The 19429-nt window shown below is 41.2% G+C and overlaps 1 protein-coding gene across 5 annotated transcripts in view; it reads right to left on the minus strand.

Moving 5' to 3' along the window:
- The window catches only part of RAPH1 (Ras association (RalGDS/AF-6) and pleckstrin homology domains 1), an 86415-nt gene extending 85073 nt beyond the window's left edge, over nt 1–1342 (minus strand). For 2 of the 5 annotated variants that reach the window (XM_053918958.2, XM_053918955.2), the window contains exon 1: nt 985–1342. The gene's annotated coding sequence lies outside the window, so the exon portion shown is untranslated. The remainder of the gene's footprint in view (nt 1–984) is intronic. The other 3 variants (XM_053918959.2, XM_053918961.2, XM_053918960.2) reach the window with 3 other exon arrangements.
- Nucleotides 1343–19429: the final 18087 nt, after the last annotated feature.

The following is a 19429-nucleotide window of genomic DNA, read 5'->3' on the forward strand; positions in this document are numbered from 1 at the left end:
CGTCACCTTTACTGTTCCTTTACAGTGGACTTGACATACACAGACAGCTCTCCACATTTGCACAGAGAAATGCTGCAGATATCAGCCCTCACTGGGAGGGAGAGTGAAAAGCTGCCAGTTCTCCCACATTTTCCCAAACGGTTCTTCCCACAGAATATAAGAAATGCACACACCACACACATTTGATGTAACGCCTATAGTCTTCCAAAAAGCTCTTAATTCATATTGAACCACGTCTTCGTGCTTACAAGCAATAAGGCTTATGCGGTTTCCAGCTCCCACTGTGGGGACACGCTAAGATACTGTCTGAATGAGAAAACCACATCTTTCAAACCGTCTTAGAAGGAAGGCATCCCAATGCTATCACACTGCCTCCCTCTCCCCCCACCCCCACCCAGGAATTGCAGTTTGGATTTCCGGCGGGAATACACACAGAAAGATGAAATGGGGCTCAAAAGCAACGGAGCAATTACTTCCTAGCCTGCTTAATTAGGAATAAGACATAGAAGGTGCCCCACCTTTTCAAGTCTCTGCACTGAACTCCCAGGCGAAAGACGGAGTGGGGGGTGCCACCCAACCTGAGGAACCCCAGACTCCGAATCACTGCCTTCTGCAGCTAGTCCGGGGAGAGTCCTTTCCGCCCCGCGGTCCCGGGCCACCAGCTCCCCATGCCGCCCGGAGGAGCCCAACCGCACCCTCCAAGGCGGCCCTAAATCTCATTGTCTCGCTCTGTCGCGGCCCCCAGGGGCGCAGGGTGCTGCCCAGGCCCCGCCGACTCCAACCCACCGGCCGGCCGGCTGCCCTCGCCGGGTGAGGTCCAACCAGACGCGGCCACGACCCCGCCCCAGGTTCGGCGATCCGCACCGCGCCCGGATGGCGGGGCCGGGCGCCGGGAAAATGGAGACGGGAGCGGCGGCAGTGCCTTACAGCCCCGCGCCCGGCCGGTTCCCTTCGCCAGCCCCGAGGGTGAGGCTGGACACTCACCGCTACAGCCGCCCGGTTCTCCGCCGGCCCCAGCTACTGTAGCGGCCCCGGGCTGGGCAGCCGCCACTCGCGCTCTTCCAGCCGCCGCCACCGCCTCCTCCCCAGGCGCGGCGCTCCTTCTCAAGACACACCGCGAGCGCCCGCAGCTCCCGCGCCGCGCGCTCCGCGACTGACTGACCGACGGACCGGGCGGCGGCGGGGGCGGGAGCGCGCGCCGGGCGGGGCGGCCGCAGAGCCCAGCCGCGGCGGATCCGACTGCCGCGGCGTCCGGCGGAGACACAGAAGGCGGGGCCGCGGGCCGGGCGGCCCACAGGCTGACCGACTCGTGCCCGGCCGCTCGCTGCCCCCACCCGCCGCCGACCACTCACTTCCGGCGCAGGCGGCAGCGCCCTCCCCTCCGGGGCCCCGGCCCGCTGCCCGCGCCCCCCGCCCGAGCCCCGAGCCCCGAGCCCCGCCTGCTCACCTTCCCCTTGGGCGCCGCGCCGCACCCAGTGCGGGCGGTTCTGCGTGCTCCGCCTTTCCTCCGCGCGTCCCTGGGAGTCACCTCGGGAACCTGTGAATCAGAGAATGAATGAGTGAGGACGGAAAATCCCGGCACTGTCCCACCCCCTAAATCGCCCTCCCTCGGAAGCAGGCCCAGCGGCCTCTGTCCGAGGACCCCGGGAGGCGCTGAGGCTTGGAGCAGTCTGTCCAGGACCTACAGGCGTGCACCTTTATGCGGGAGTGTTCAAGGATTCCAGCAGCACAGCAGATGTTGTCTTAGGCACTTAAAGGACATTGTCGTTGCAGTCTGTGAGGCCTGTTAAATTTTTTTGGGAAATCCCATTTTGGCCAACAACTCCTTGCAGATTCATGCACTATATTGGGAAGCTTTTAAAAATTGGACATGTCAATTATCTTGAAGTACTTTTAAACTTTGACATTTGCTTATCTTGCGTTCTTAATAGCTGTCACCTCCTTCCTGAAATTCTTTAGGAGTAAGGTGTTGGCATGTTTCCTTATCGCCAAGCTCTAAATTACTCGTTACTGCTTATTTTGATGCAGGCTTGACTTGTAAAATTTAATTTATATCTTTATTTTGACCTTATTTTAAAGTTGATTAAAGGAAGAAAAAATAGAATTAAATCATTTTTGTCCCACTACATGCAAAGCAAGTTTGTGGACAGCATTAAAACAATTGAAAAGTCAGAAGTGTGACCTGGAATTAGTTTTAGTAAATACTCCCTTTTCACATTTTCCCATCTGCTTGCTAAGTAAAAGTACCTGTAAATTGCATTTTCCCAAATAAAGAAGTGAATACACATTTCTGAGATCTTGGCTCTCTTTGTATGAACCACGGTGTTCATTTCTCTGTCCTGGGGCCAAATCTTGGTTTTGCTAATTACACTACTTCTTTCTGATATTCTTGAGGACTTTCAAGTGGTTTTGGTCTTTTTTTGCACAATCTGTTCCAAATTTGTACACAGTCTATTTCAAAACCGGTATTTAGAACCACCCAATACAGTCACGAGCTACATTTCACACTTGAGCTATCTGTACTTAAGAAACACAACCACTTTTGTATAATTTGAGTAGGTGCTTTAATATTCTTGTGTAGAATAATGTTATTTCTTCTATATGAAGATGGTGCTTATGACCCATTACTGTAGCCTCTCTTCCTTTCTTGTGGAATTCATCATTCATTACCTCTAACTATAATTATTTCAGTAAGTTGTCATCTTCCCCAATAAATGTAATAAAACAATATATTCATCCTTAACATCTTCCATAAATAGTACCGAAAGATACTATTTAGCATAGTACCTTGTATAATAAAGGTACTATGCACAATAAATATATTTAAATTAATAAATGAAACTATTTTCGTAAGTGATAATTTATACACATCTGTCTACCCCATTTCCTTTATGACCAGGTTTGTTGAGATTAGATACACCTGGGTGCTAAACCTAATAAATCCCTATTGTCATCAAATGCTATTACTAGGCTGTGATACTACTGTACAAGGAAGATAATTTGACTTCATTGAAATCGCCTTTAAGAATAGACCATTCAATGATTCTTAGATGCCTTTTAGCCAACCCTCTCTCCTCTCAGTGCTTAGGTTGGTCTAAGCTAATTAGAAAAGGAAACGAAGTAACTTGAAGTCATTGAGAAAGGTACCTAAGCATATTCTCATCAGTTCCTTTACATCATGAAATCATTCATTCCATAAGGATTTATTGAGCTCCAGCTAAGGCCTAGAAATACAAAGACAAGAAAGACATGGCAGGTGGTTCCTGCCCTCAAAAAGCACATGGCTTAGTGGGTAAAGGAGACAAGGAAGTCACTATTAGAATATGGAGTCCAGTCCAAAAGCAATTAGAAATGCTTTTTCTAATTGAACATCTCACAAGATATGTTTTCTATAGAATACACTTTAAGAAATGCTGACCTGAGCTTTTGGTTTATAGAGGAGAAAACTACAGCCCCTGGAGTTGAAGTGACTTGCCTAAAGTTAAAAAGCTACTACTGGAAGATAGTGGACTACAACCTATAAATTCGGACCCCATTCACATGCTCTTTCCACTACATAATGCTTTATGAGCTACAAACTCATTCTAGCTCCATCAGTAATCATGGGGAGAAACATATTATAAAAGAATTATGGCATATATTCTTTTAAATGAAGTTTCAAATCAGTTACTTTTAAAGCTATGCTAATTTTTAATGATTACCATTTATATAAGGTGAAAAGATTTGTACATTAATACTTTAGTATGATCTTTTGATAATTGAACAGGAGCCTTGTAAAATTAACAGACTGGGACATCCATCTAGTCACCTAGACCTGAGGTAGCTTTAAACAAAACAAACTTTCAGGAATGGATAGAAACATTAAAACTCTTCCCAGAAATTTTAGTGTTGATTTTCCCCCGTTCATACTAAATGAGAAAACAGGTTCTAAAATATGCTGAGACTATGAAAATCCACACCAGGTTTTGACCTCATCTCTGGTACAAGTTCCCAGATTTTGAATACTCCCAACAGCTAAAGGATGGGAAGGTTTCATATCCTAAATTCATAGTTCTATTCCCCAGAGGAGAAATTTTTAGTACTTCCTATTTTTAGAAAAATGAGACAAATTGTTTGTTCCCAAGAGACTTCTTAGGATTACACTATAGCTTTCATTTTAAGATAGCTTCTATTCACATTACCTTTGAAACTAGTTATCACTGTCTTAATTTACGACTCAGTAATTTATAAAATATTTGTTTCATTTCTAAATGCTATATTCCTTTTCAGCAGGCAGACCAAGGATCACTGCATGTAATATAAATATATTGAATGAATGAATAGTTATTAACTTAAAAAGAATCAGGAGTGCTTTAACCCATGTGGCTCAGTTGGTTGGGCACTGTTCTATGAAGCAAAAGGTCACTGGTTCAATTCCCTGTCAGGGCACATGCCTGGGTTGTGGGTTCAGTCCAGGTCTGGGTGATTGGCGTTTCTCTCTCACATTGATGTTTCTCACCCTCTCTTTCCCTCTCTCTAAAAATAAAATAAATAAAATATTTTTAAAAATCAGTAGTCATAAGTAGTAGAAAGAACACTACTTATTAATCAATTTATCAAAACTATGTTTTTAGTGTCTACTGTGTCCCAGCTCCATTGAATCACTTAAGAAGCATGAGAGAAATACAAGAAAGAGTCTCTAACTTTTAAAAATGGCCCGACCCATTTATTGGCAAGGAGGGAAACACACCCTCATATCCTGCAGGTGGAAGTATAAATCATGGAGGAGAGTTTAGCAACAGACATTAAAACTTAAAAATATGCATTTCTTTGATGAAGCAATTTCTCTTCTATAAATTTGTTCCAAGGAGTAAGAATAAAACATTAGCTAGGATATTGTGCAATGATGATAAATAATTAGAAATCCCCTAAATATACAGCAATGAGATTAAGAAAATGATAATTTCTAGAAAATAATTTTTTGATATGAAAAGATGTTCATAATATGTTAACAAAGAAAAAATTATACATATGCCCTGCCTGGTGTGTCTCGCTTGGTTGGGTGTCATCCCACAAAGCAAAAGGGCACCAGTTCAATTCCTGGTCAGGGCACATGCCTAGGTTCTGGTTCTTCCTGGTTGGGGTGTATAGGAGAGGCAACCAATCAATGTTTCTCTCTGACATCGATGTTTCTCTCCCTCTCTTTCTCTCTCCCTTCCCCTCTCTCTAAAGATAAAATCTTTAAAAAGTTATAAACATGTACAATATGAACTCATGAAAAAACATGATATAGGAAAATCTAGGAAGAAATACAAGAATACAAAAATTGCAGAGTGGTGTGATTTGGTACATTCCTTAATTTTTTATTTTTAAATGATGATTTTGTATTCTTTAATTGGCAATTAAGCTTAATGAACTAAATCAATATTTATGTAGTTAAATAACTCTCTAAACAAAATGTTGAGGAAAACAACACACAAAGCATTCATTATTTAATTAAAAAATTAAGTTAATTTTAATTGAAAAAGAGACTTTTGCTTTGAGAAACTGTTGATGATAGAGGAACATGAAATAACCAGAGAACAACAAAATACTCGGCTCTGATACAAACTAAATACAGTAAGAGTTAAGAGAAGAGAGAAATTTACTATGGTGGGAGCAGGTTAAGATGACTTTATGAAAGAAATGAGACTTAGCTGGCACTTAGCATCTGAATGCCAGGGAGAGAAATAGAGTTAGGTGCAGTAATATAAGGTGAGGCAAGGGCCGGGTATGACCATCCCACACACACCTCACCCCTCCCAGTCGAATTTTAACTACAGAACACTAGATCTTTGAGTATAAAGGTATTTCTTTCACACAAGTGGGATTGCATGCTTTATGTAACATAAATACGTAGTAAATAGAGTATTACCTATTCTTTGGAATATATATTTTTAAGTTATAGTAGATGATTTATGAGTAAGCCTTTGGCAGAAGCATTTTTTTAAAAATCTGTAGAACATTTCCAGTTATTGACTTAGGACAAACACCAACTGTTACGCAAGAGCAGCTATCACAACCCTGTGAGTGTTCTGACGTTCACAATCAGACCATGGAGGAATTTAACCAATCCGAACTCAGCAATTCTCTGCATACATATTACAGAGTGTTACTTTTAAGCCTACTTTTGAACTCAATAACCACACTACTAATAGTGTTATTAGCTATACATATTAAGTGAAAAAGTGAATGACTTATGTTCAGTGCCAAATAATAAACTAACAAGGTTATGCCCATCTCCAAAATGTCTGTAATGGGAAAGAACAGGACAGAACACGGACTTCCATCAAGTATTCCTTCAGTGTGGGGTATTGCCAGGCATGGAAGGGATGGTGTAGCAGATGTATCAAGAAGAAAGTAGCGGTCTATTTTTAGCAAACAATGGGTAAAATGGTTTCACTAGAGCTGAAGAGATCTGTTGAAGAATAGTGACATGAAAAAAAAAAAAAGATTATGAAGGCCATTGGGGACCAAACTGTAGGTTTGGGAATCAATGCGATAGAAATATGAAGAAGTTCATTCTTGAATGTACCAGCCATTTTCCCAACTCTGAGCCTTTGCAATTACTATTCCTTCTGTCTAGAATGTCCTTTGCCCTTCTCTGTCTGGCCTGCTCCTATACATTACAGTTCAACTGTCTCCTCTTTTATCTCCAATTCCTCTGGATAGTTATTTGCTGCACCTATGTGCTCCCCCCAAATTTGCACATTGGTATTATAACTTTTTGTGCGTATGTCCGACTCCTCCATGCATGGTGTCTTGTACATAGAAAAGTTCAGCAATATTTGTCAAATTAAAGGATGATAAAAGACAAAATTAAGAAACATCTGGCAACATTCTGAAGTATAGGTCAGAATAAGGGAAGTAACTGGAAGGCTGGTTTTGTTAATCCAGGTATGAAGTGATGAGAAAGGAGGGGAGCTAAAACACATTTGGAAAAGCTGATGGCATAGGTCACAGACTGGACAAAGGCGTGAAGGAGAGAAAGTCCAAGATGACTCCAGGGTTTCAAGGCTGAAAGAATGCTGAAAGCAGAAGACTGATATCATTGCTAAATCAACGGACAGATACTGAGTGTCCCTCACATTCAAGGCACTGTGGTGAATGACAGGGAGGCCCCAGAAATGTATTTTTTCTTACAGTTCTGGAGGAGGCTAGAGGTCCAGGAGGTGAGTGTCAGCAGGCTTGGTTTCTTATGAGACCCTTCCTTGTTTTGCAGATGGTTGCCTCTTTGTTGTGTCTGCACATGGTTGTCTCTCTCTGGGTCCTAATTCCCTCTTCCTATAAGGACACTACTGATACTGGATTCAGGCCTACCCTAACAATCCCATTTTAAGTTAATTGTCTCTTTAAAGACCCTATCCCCCAATTGACTGTCTACCATGGGAAAGAATAGGTAAGAGCATGAACTTCCATCAAGTATTGCTTTAGTGGAGGGATGGTTAGGGCTTCAACATAGGAATTTGTCAGGAGGGGGATATAATTCAGTCCATACAGCTGCCTAATAAATATTTGTTGAATTAAAGGGACATCACCCAAGGCTGAAGGTATAAATATGCACCTGGTGGCCAGAAAGACTACACAGCAAATAAAGACTGGAAACACACACACATACACACACGCATTCAGGGTCCAGCACAAATAATGCCCCTTTTTATTACAAAATCCTTTATTACAAAACCATAAGCATGTAATTCTGTAACATAACAATATTGCACTCAAGCACACCATATGACATTTTAGGTGAAATATTCAAATAAAACTGTAAATTATTATACCTATCTTATTACCCTACCTGGGTAATAAGCAGGCCTTACTTCTGCCAGACCCTGTATATTACATATATAACAAATTATTTATTAGTATTAGATACATGATGTATTCAATGACATATACATTACATGATATGTTTAATGTACTGTTCCTTATCAGCAACATATAATTCAATGCACTGTGCAAAATTGCAACGAATGTGGTGCATTAAGGCAATCTTTCCATCGACTTCTGCACAGCCATCTGTGATTCTTTGCTTCAGATGACTTGTGTCTCAGATTTTCATTGAATAAACATGAATCTCTTTAGCATACCCCAGAAGAATCACTAATCAAGGGTTTTCAATTTATAAAAAAATAAAATGTAATCTAGGTTTCCAGACTTTATGATTCAAATGTATATATGCAATGTATAGGTAAAATGTGCTTTATGAGAATAATTAGAACTTTCAAATCCATTATTTTACCAAAAACAATTTTAGATTCTCCTATTAATATATTTATAATGTAACACTTTTTAAAAAATTTGCAGTTCATCTAGGGGATTGATGAGAGAATTAAGAAATGATTCTCTCCCTTTGCTGCCTCACGGTCTTTTGCAGGATTCTTTGAACTGATTGCGAAAAGTCACTCGAAAAATGTCTCATGGAAGAACAAACAACGTAAACAGATGAATAGCTGATCACTTGAACTTTTGTTCAGTTATGCGCTTTGAGACAAGGCTATGCCGAAAACATGACATCACCAAAGTGCTGTCACTGAGTCCCATCAGTCATGCTCCTCAAATGCCCCTTATTGTCACGTCTTCACTGCTCTCTCTGCTACCACTGATCTCAAGATCTTCATCATCTCAAACAAGGGGTTTGCAAAAGCCTGGGGGTTTATGTCCTGCTAGCCTCTCTCTTCTCCCTTTGACATACCCTGCAAAATATTCCTAGCCAATTTCTGGTGCTACCAGGACCATGTTCACCATATCATATTTCTGTTTAAAACAAAACAAAAAATTACTATGTTTTTTATTTTGAAAAGCACATATTATAAAATATTAAGTACAGAATGATCCTGATTTTGTTGAAGGAAAAAAAAAAAACCCTTGTTCCACAAACATACATATACATGCATTGCATTAGCTTCTTGTTGCTGCTGTAACAAATTAGCATCCATTCAGTTAATTAAAACAACACAAAGTTATGCTGCGGCTGGGTGGCTCAGTTGGCTGGAGCATCATCCCATACAGCAAAAGTCTACGGTTTCAGTTCCCAGTCAGTGCACATACTTAGGTCGTGGGGTTGATCCCTGGTTGGGGCACATGCAGGAAGCAACTGATGGATGTTTCTTACATCAGTATTTCTCTCTCTCTCTCTTTCTCTATCCCCTTCCTTTTTCTCTAAAATCAACAAACATATGCTTGGGTGAGAATTGGAAAAAAAAACACGTAGTTAGTATCTAATTGTTCTGAAGGTCAGAAGTCCAAAATCAGTCTCAGCTGACTGAAATCAAGGTGTCAGCAGAGCTGCATTCCTTCTGGAAGCTCTGGAGAGAATCTGTTTTTATCCTTTTCTAGCTTCTCGTGATTGCCAGCATTCTTGGGCTCACGGCCCCATCCTCCATCTTCAAAGCCAGCAGCACAGCATCTCCCAGTCTCTCTCACTGAGCTTCCTGTCCACCTCCTTTAGGCACCATTGTGATTATATTGGACACACCCAGATAAATAAGAATAATCTTTCCATCTCAAGTGCCTTAACTTAATTACATCTTCAAACACCTTCGGTTGTCTAAAGTAACATATTTGCAGTTCCAGAAATTACGACATGGATATCTTGATGTCCTAATGCATGAAAAATTGAAAGAAAATAGCATGCCAAAATATTAACAGGTTGATTTCCTATAGATTAAGAGCTTTAGGCAATTTTAATTTTTACTTCTTTGTGTTTAACCAATTTGTCCAGTTTTCAAAATGATTTTGCATTATTCTTAATTCATCGAGAATGACAATAAGAGAATCAATAAATGTCACTGTAGAGGACATTTGCTATTTCCTCTGCCCCGTTCTCTTCTCTTCTGGAGACCCTATGTTTCCTCTGGAATTGCTCCTCCCGACCCAGCCTTCAAGTCAGCCATGAGGTCTAAGGGCTGCTGCTAATCGTGGTACCTCTTTACCCTGGTTACCGGTGAGAGCATGTGTTCCCCACTGGGGTAACCAGAAACATTCCCAGCATTTTGTTCTTTCTTTCTTTTAACTAGAATTAGGAGAAAGAGTCAATTCTTCTCTGATGGGACCCTCAGGAAAAGATAAGCCACAAAATATTGGTGACTATGGTTCTAATATCATGGAAAATATGAAAGCAAAGTACAGACTTAAAAAAAACAGAGGGGCAGATTCTGAGCGGTATTTGCATCCTTGGTTGTGTTTGTCTGAGAACCAGCTAGCTATTTCTCTTTCTTTCCCTAGGTTTGGATACATAAACCGAAAGATTACTCTTTCTGCCCAAACTGGCTATTTCTATCATCTGCAGTAAGAGGTGGGTGAAAATAGTTAGGAATGTTTTAAAGCCTGCAATGATGCCCTGTTGTCTGTTACTGTCTCAAATTAGCTCCTCTAACTGGCTTCAAAGCTTTTCTCAACCCCCGCCTTCTCTGCCCCCACTTCTCAACATTGTTTCACTCTGGCTGCCTCTTCATCTTTCCTTCCTTGCTATATAGCATTTGCTTTTGTGGCTTTGCTCTTTCTTGCTGTTCTCACTGTCTGGACTATTTTCACCTCCCCTCCCTGCCCATCCAAGTCCTGTCCCACCTTCCCAACCCCCTCCAGGACATCCCATGAAATGCCCCCCAACTCAGCAAGGGAAGGCTTCCTTCTCTGAATGTTTGTTATCTGCAAGGTCTGCCTATTACAAACAAGTATGTCCACTTTTTTATGGTTTGGGTCACTCCCAATAAATGATAAACCTCATAAGGAAAAAACCCATACCATGTTTTACAAATTGTGTTCGTAGAGGTAGTTGTTCAAGCTGATTGATTAAATTATATGTTTAGCAGAAACTCAGAGATTTTAAGGTAGAGTCCTCCTTGGAAGAAAACACAGTGGCCACTTTGGGTGTTTACAAGTTAGAAATGGCCTGGTACACTGGAGGACAGTTTCTCGATGCTACGTTGTCATTCTTATGCTGCATGTTTCCTCATCATTTCCATAAAGATAATTTAAGAATAGAAAGTAAGACCTGATGGGAAAAGATGAAGGAGCCAGAATCATTTATCCATGAGACAAAAAAAAAAAAAAAAAAAAGGGAAGTGAACCTATCAACCATCTTAACATTTGTGAAAATTTGTTATATAGAACATATGGTTCTTTCTCCCTAGAAATTAAGATTGAGGTCAGAAATAAGCATACAATCACATAATGAAATTTAGGTGTACTTAGATTCTTTACCATAAGGGTATCAATTAATGAAATGAATTTGGAACTTTGTAGAATGTACATCTATAGTAGTTCTTGAAAGAAAGAAAAACCACTTTTGAAAATGTCTTATGGGTGTTTTTTCCTAAAGGCAAGGAGTTGAATAAGATTACCACAAAAACTAACTGTAAGGGTCTATTTTATAAAATTTTGTACAGAGAAGAAAAATACTTTAAATGACATTTAAATATTATAGCTATCTATACAGATGCTTCTATTGCTTTCTCCATGAAAGGGGAATGTCTTGTTCTAAATACATACAGGAATAAAATAAAAACCTTTGCCTGATTTATTCATCTGCTTCCTTCCAAGGGAAAACTTAACTGTGTTCAGATGTAACACTATTTCTGCCTCTGAAATTATTTCTGCTTTTTTTTTTGCATCAAGTGAGAGCAAATTTAAAGACCAAGTCAGGTACTAAAACCACTAAAAAATGTTTCCTACCTGGACAATGACACCTTTCCCCCAGTAATTCTAACACGAGCACAAAACAGAGCCCAATTCTGTACAGTACTGCCCACCAGGACGAACAGAACACTATCATCAGCCTAGAAAGTGATTCTGGGGCCGGGGGAGGAGTAGGGGTGCACAGGGCACTTTTAGGGCAGTAAAACTATTCTGTGTGGTACAATAGCGATGGATACATACCATTATACATGGGTTTGTCAAAACCCATGAGATTGATATATAACACAAAGAGTCAATCCTAATGTAAACTATGGATTTCAGTTAACAATAATGTATCAATATTGCCTTATTAATTATAACAAATTAACACTAATACAAGATGTTACTATAGGGGAAATTTTGGGGGTATGGTGGTAGTAAAGGGGATGTATGGAAGCTCTGTACTTTCTATTCAATTTTTCTGTAAACCTAAAACTGCTCTAAAAAATTTTAAGAAAGTGTCTCCAAACACATGAATTAGTCCTTAATCAAGGAAAAGAAATTAAGCATAAAACAGCTATAGTGCTACCTTTTGTTAAGAATATTACATACAATGAATATCCAACTTTAATAGACTGTCTCCCCAATTTTTTAAAACACCCCGGAGAGCCCTATTGCTCTAATGATCAGAGTCCCATTGAAAATAAATCAGATTTGAAGCCATGAATTTTTTTTGTGGTTTTGCCTACTCACTATGGGTCAATATTAAGGAGAATATGTAATTGTCCTCCATAAAAAATGGAGAGTACTTGTGACAAACTTTCCCCTTTCCTTTCTACCTCAGCAATAACTTAGTATCCATTTTAACCTTTTTTGGAGTGGGAGGAACATATTGGTATTAATATTGGTTCATCCTGGATAGAAACTAGTTACTATTTTTATTCACGGTTCTTGTTATTACACTGTGTTTTAGAACTTGAACAAATAATGGGGATACCAATGCTTTAGAAAGAATAATTCCTTTCAAAGCCCCTTCTCTTATGGGCTGTGCAGCCAGCCCTGTGCAGAAGCTGGACACTGAATATCATTATAATACTAAAGGCAATGGAATATGCTTGGGAAATGAGTGTTGTGGGTGAGCTCAGGGAAAGAATGAGTGGGAGGAACGAAATGAGGGTCCAAATGAACAGGGAGGTTTGAGCAGTGATAGGACTGTAGGTTTGAATGTACCCTGGTAAACCAAATGCTTCATACGCATTTCAAGATCACATTCTAAATGGACACTGCGAGTTCTTATGTGTGGTTCCCTGCAGCAAACAAAGCTGGATTTTTACCTAGAGAATATCAGTTGTTGGTGGAAGGGACAACTACTCTTTTTTTTTTTTTAGTACAGGAAGGAGGTAGATCTTCCTTTCTGTGCTTTTTTAGCATCTACATTCAGTTGTTCTGTCTGTCATTCTCAATCCTCAAACTCTACTGTGCAAAACACCTCATATTTCTTGTTTTCTTGAATTATTTTGGACTTGGAGTCTCCCCTTCTACAAGGTAGACCAGAAACTCAGCCTCAGTCATGCCTGAGGTTCCCCTCCCCTGTGGTCCACACCCCAGGTCAGGGAAGTACAGAGACTTCACGTAGCCTCCAGGCAGTAGGAAGGTCCCTTGAGTCATCCACCCACTCTGGGTTCTGTGGAGGCACCCGCTGCCTTAGTTCTCTGAGTCCCTCAGGTCCAGGACCCTGCTGCTTTCATTCCACTGGTGGGTACAGGAGTCTTTCTGAGCTAGAAATGCTTGGCCAGTCTGCAGAGTTACTACCAGGAAAGAGAGGGCAGGAGAACCCAAAGTGCACAAACATCGCCCATTTTATTCACAGCGCACCCTGTTCGCTCAGAGGCAAACCCAGTTCTCCCTTCCCTTCAGGGGATCCTGCGGAGACTTCGGGGAGTGGCGGTGGTTTAGGCATTTGGAATAAAAACCGAGAAGGGAAGTATCTTGCAGTCAACTTCTGCTTTCCTCCTGTGACATGATAATATTCTCCCGAGGCAAAGAAGCATGAGGACTACTAGAATACAGGATGTGCCCATAAATGCGTATCTCAAAGCCCCATCCTCCCACACAGTCTGATTGCCCAAGAGCTGAGTGAGAATCTTTTGCCGGATGCCTTAGGGCAAAAGGACTCACGGATGTGGACAACGGTGTGGTGATTGCGGGGGGTATAAGGGACAAGGGTATAAGGAGGATAAATGGTAATGGAAAAATTACAACGAAAGTATTTTTCTACCACAAGCGTATTAAATATTAAAAAAATAAACAAACAACAAAAAGGTCAATCACTAGTAAGCTACTTGATACCTGACCTCTTCTGCAAATTTAGACAGCAATTCTGACTGAGATGAAAAATAATCAAAAATCAGAGACATGAGGAAAAATGGGCACATGGAATTATTTCCATAGTTTGCATTTATTTTATTTTTTAAAATATATTTATTGATTATGCTATTACAGTTGTCCCATTACCCCCCCACTCCACTCCATCCTGCCCACCCCCCTCCCTCCCACACTCCCCCCCATAGTTCATGTCCATGGGTCATACTTATAAGTTCTTTGGCTTCTACATTTCCTACACTATTTTTACCCTCCCCCTGTCTATTTTCCACCTATCATCTATGCTACTTATTCTCTGTACCTTTACCCCCCTCTCCCTCTCCCACTCCCTTATTGACAACCCTCATGTTCTAGTTGTTTGCCTAGTTTGCTCTCGTTTTTGTTTTAGGTGTGGTCGTTAATAACTGTGAGTTTGCTGTCATTTTTACTGTTCCTATTTTTGATCTTCTTTTTCTTAGGTAACTCCCTTTAACATTTCATATAATAAGGGCTTGGTGATGATGAGCTTCTTTAACTTGACCTTATCTGAGAAGCACTTTATCTTCCCTTCCATTCTAAATGATAGCTTTGCTGGATACAGTAATCTTGGATGTAGGTCCTTGCGTTTAATCTTGGGTAATGTAATTATGATGTGCCTTGTTGTGTTCCTCCTTGGATCCAGCTTCTTTGGGACTCTCTGAGCTTCCTGGACTTCCCGGAAGTCTATTTCCTTTGCCAGATCGGGGAAGTTCTCCATTATTTGTTCAAATAAGTTTTCAATTTTTTGTTCTTCCTCTTTTCCTTCTGGCACCCCTATAATTCGGATGTTGGAACGTTTCAAGGTGTCCTGGAGGTTCCTAAGCCTCTCCTCATTTTTCCAAGTTCTTGTTTCTTCATTCTTTTCTGGTTGGATGTTTGTTTCTTCCTTCTGGTCCATACCATTGATTTGAGTCCCAGTTTCCTTCTCATCACTATTGGTTCCCTGTACATTTTCCTTTGTTTCTCTTAGCATAGGCTTCATTTTTTCATCTGTTTTTCGAACAGATTCAACCAAGTCTGTGAGCATATTGATAACCAGTGCTTTGAACTGTGCATCCGATAGGTTGGCTATCTCTTCGTCACTTAGTTGTATTTTTTCTGGAGCTTTGAAGTGTTCTGTCATTTGGGCCATTTTTTTTGGGCCACCTGTTTGTCTTGGCGCGTCTGTTACTTTAAGGGGCGGAGCCTTAGGTGTTCACCGGGGTGGGGTAATGCTGGTTGCTGCGCTGTGACGCTGTACGTGGGGGAGGGGCCGAGAGGGAGCAATGGCGCCCACCTCACTCTCCTCCGGATTTCAATCTTTCACTCGGATACCCACAATCAAACTGGGCCCCTCTGGTGCTGGTTCCCGAGTAAGTGGGCCCGTGCACACTCTAGGCCCCTGTGGGTCTCTCCAACAACCTCTCCTGTGAGGCTGGGAGTCTCTCCTGCTGCCGCCCCAACCCCCAGGGGCGCTTTCAATCAGAGGTTTGAGGCTTTATTTCCCCGAGCTGGAGCCCTGGGTTGTGCGGTCCGCTTCGCTGCCCGCCGTTCCTCCGGTTTATCTGTGGGCGAATGTGGTGCCGCAGGGTGCTACCTGCCACTCTGCTTGCCCCACTCTCCGCCACTCTGAGTTCGGCCCTCTGGGTTTATCTGTGCAAATGTGGGGCCGCAGGGTCTGCTAGTGCTCGGACTGCCTGCGCCATTTGTCCCACACTCCGCCAGTCTCAGTCCCGCCACAGCCACGCAAGTCCTCTCCACCCCGGTGCTCATCTCCACCCCTCCTACCAGTCTGGATGAATGTTTATTTTCTATTTTCTTGGTGTTGGTCCCCCTTGCTGTTCAATTCTCTGTCAGTTCTGGTTGTGTGAGGAGGTGCAGTGTGTCTACCTACGCCGCCATCTTGGTTCCTCCAGTTTGCATTTATTAATACAAAATTAATTCTGGTAGATAAAATGTTGGAAGTATGAGCACCTATAATATGGGTCAATAAATAAAGTTAGAAAATTTCTCTAGTGACTCTGTCTTTTGAGAGTCTGATTCTCCCTTCAAAAATGGTGATGCGAATGTAACTTAGATAGTTACAGTTAGGTTGTGAGAAGACTCACACTAGATGATTTGTAGCAGATTCCTTTATGTATTTGTCTAACTCATTCACTGATGTTTTCCCTCTAAAATAACTCGGTAAACAGCAAGGCAAGTCACTACCAGCAGTTTCTTCAGTGACATACGGTATCTGTAATTTCGGTAATAAGTTTTACTGTATCATTGTTATTGTTTTTTGTCCCTAGAAGCGCCCAAGTTGACAAAGGGAAACACAGGACTATCTACGTTGTCGAGAGATTTTGTATCCTCTGTTCCTCTGCTTCAGTCTTGGATACGTGTATGCATGTGGTAGTAATGCTAAGTAACAGTTATAATTAGAATATCATGGTACTGTAGGATGAGTAATATCTATACATTTTAACAGAGCTTCTTTGCTGTTACCACAACAAATAATGGGAAACCACAAGGGCCTCTTATGCATTTTTCTCTTTGAAGGTCTGTCCATGTAGAACATTTGTCAAAATTTTAAGTGAAAAATGTTTTTCCTAAATATTTTTATCATCTTTGAAATTTATATTTTATGCTTTTATTTGTGTAACAAAAACTTCCTTTCCTTTAAGTGTTATCCAAAGGGATCGTGGCCTTTAAATATCAGTGCATGTTTTACTGTTCCTTAGTTAGATCATATTTCCTTAAACTTCTTCTGGAAGAGAAGGTATGTACATCTGCCACCGATTATCCACGTCTATATATCATGGTTCATAAAATCAGGGACTTGAGAACTGCATGCATGGACAGCCAACAAAGAAACTTATTAGCTTCAGTGTAATGTGAGGATGTGAGCTTGATTCTTTCCTTAAGTTTCCAAGAAAGGGGAGAAAAATATTTTTCCACCAGCGTTCTCCAAGCAGCATAGCAACTGAAGAACAAATCATCTACATGTAAATTTTTGTCACATAGAAACACGTACTCAGAGCGCCACACAGAACAAAGAATGATCAGGGATGATTCCCTCCAGATTTCTGGCTTTGCCCAACTGCGTCTCACTCTACTCTATGTCTATCAGGTGGACAGAGATGCAGACAGAGACGTTCATCACTCATTAAATAATAAACACTTTTTTTGAGGGCTTATCACAAATCAGATATACTCCCAGAAACGTAAGAGCAAAGGCAGTCTGAGACTTAAATGCTGAGTTGTCTCTGAGGGTGAGTATGGAGGCTCAGCCCTACTGACTAGTTTGGCTTAAAAGGTGGTTATGGGAGTCTCAAAGTTTCCGACCAAACACCTGGCAGAGAGTGGGTGCTTCGAGGATGAAGCCAGCCAACGTGATAGGAAGCTGTTCAGTCAGTCTCCTGAGAGTAAACGGCCATACAGTCGCATCGGAGCCATGCGTAGAAAACCCTGGGCGGTAGTTAGCAGTAGAAAGGGCTGGAAGTGAGTAGCACTGCCCTGGTTATGGGTCTGGGCTTCAGAGCACTGTTTTAGTTCCAAGGAGAACAAGAGCAAGAAGGATCCCAAGCCTAGAATAACTATAGTGGAAACTACAAAAGATACTATTGCTTGTTACCCCAAAGCATCCCCAGCTTCCCTCCCTGGCAGTCAGGGGTGACCATGTGGTCCGATTCTAACATTAAGGGATGTCTGTTGGGAATAAGGAGCAGACTTTTGGGAAATATTTTGCTTTACTAAAGCAAACAGGGATAAATAGGGATACATATTATAGGCAAGAACCTTTTCTCTTCTTTTTTGTTTTTCATCCTTGAATATAAGCATGCTGCATGCTATAGCAGTAGATAGTGATCCAAGGCAACACACCAAGGGTGGTAGAACAAGAAAAGGAAATAAGTCTGGGTCTTTGACATAGTGCAGCCCTATCCCAGCCCTAAATACCCTGCCTCCAGATTTCTTGTAAAACAAACAAACAAACAAACAAACAAATAAAAACGAAAGAAAAGAAAAGAATATTAACTTGGTAAAATCACTTTTGGGATTTCTGTTGCTTACAGTCAAATACAATCCTAACTGAAAAAAAAAACCCACCAGGATAGAAACTTCATGAAAAATAAGGGTAGAGATGAGAATTTAGCTACTGAAGTGGGAGTAAGAAAGGGGAGATAGCTTATAGGGAACTAGGTCAAAACTCAGGGATTAGAACCAGGGAATGTATCCAGACAGAGCACAACTGGCAGAAGGGTTGATTTTTCAGGCTTCTTAAAACCCCTGTGTCCAGAAGCAGGATTAGACTCAGAACCTAGAAGACAAAGGGTTTAGTTTAGGGCATAGAGAGTTTTGGGGCCAGAGAAGTCAGAAAAGTATCAAAGACTATGTCTTTCATTGTCAAATTCCTCTTGAAATTTCATCTCATTGTTTAAAAGCTCCAAGAAAATGTCATTCACAAAACCAAAAACGTAAGCACTACTTTTTTGGAGTTCTTGGAAAGTCATAGTTTATTTCCACATTGAAAAGTTGATTAAAATGATTGATCCAAATTACAAAGATGAGAGTCATGAGGTCTAAGACCTATGAAGCCTACGTCACAGGACTAACTCCTATGAAGAACTTCTTTTCAGTCTAAAAAAGTATAGTAATACTATAAATGTAGTATTATATTAGCAAATAAAATGAATCACATTTAAATTTGCTTAAACCCTTTATTACTAAAAAGTAGAAAACAATATAGAAGATATAACATGTAAAAAAATGAAGCTGTCATCTGAATATATAGTTAAATTCTAATTCGAATTAAAGAAAACATTCTGGGAATCCGCAATCCATATCTGGGAGTCTTGGGAAAAAGAAGGGAAGGGGTATATTAAGGGTTGAGAGGTAAGGACACAGCTGTGTTGGAGGGAGTAGGGAGAAGTACTAGGAGGCAGAGGGGCCCTGAGGACAGATTGGGCTCCATCCTGGCCATTTATGATAAAAATGAGGTTCTTTCTCCTATGACCCTATTATGTTCTGGGAATAGAACTCTGGGAGCCAGAGTCTAGCATCCTTTCCCAGAACAGTAGAAAGTCATTCAAGGGGTAAGGAAGTAGTCATTGCTGACATCTCCCTATTCTCTTACTAGCAAGAAAGTAGCTAGGGTAATGTACCAGGCATAGTTTTGCAGATTGGAACAGAGCAGTAGCATCTAAGGGCGAGGACAGGCACGAGGTGAGGCAGCTAGAGGCAAGTGACCCTTTCGTCGGGATCATTGAGTAAGATAGTTGAGGAAACCTGCACTCCACCTATTAGGAGAATCCTTCTCAGTCGGAAACTGTTGTTTTTTTCAAGGCCAGGAAGAAGGACACAGCCCAAAAAGATTCTCCCCACTTAACAGACAGAAAAATAAGTAATTCTTTCAGACTGAGCATACTGTAGG

Source organism: Desmodus rotundus, chromosome 2, assembly GCF_022682495.2.
Source record: "Desmodus rotundus isolate HL8 chromosome 2, HLdesRot8A.1, whole genome shotgun sequence".
Taxonomy (NCBI): Eukaryota; Metazoa; Chordata; class Mammalia; order Chiroptera; family Phyllostomidae; genus Desmodus; species Desmodus rotundus.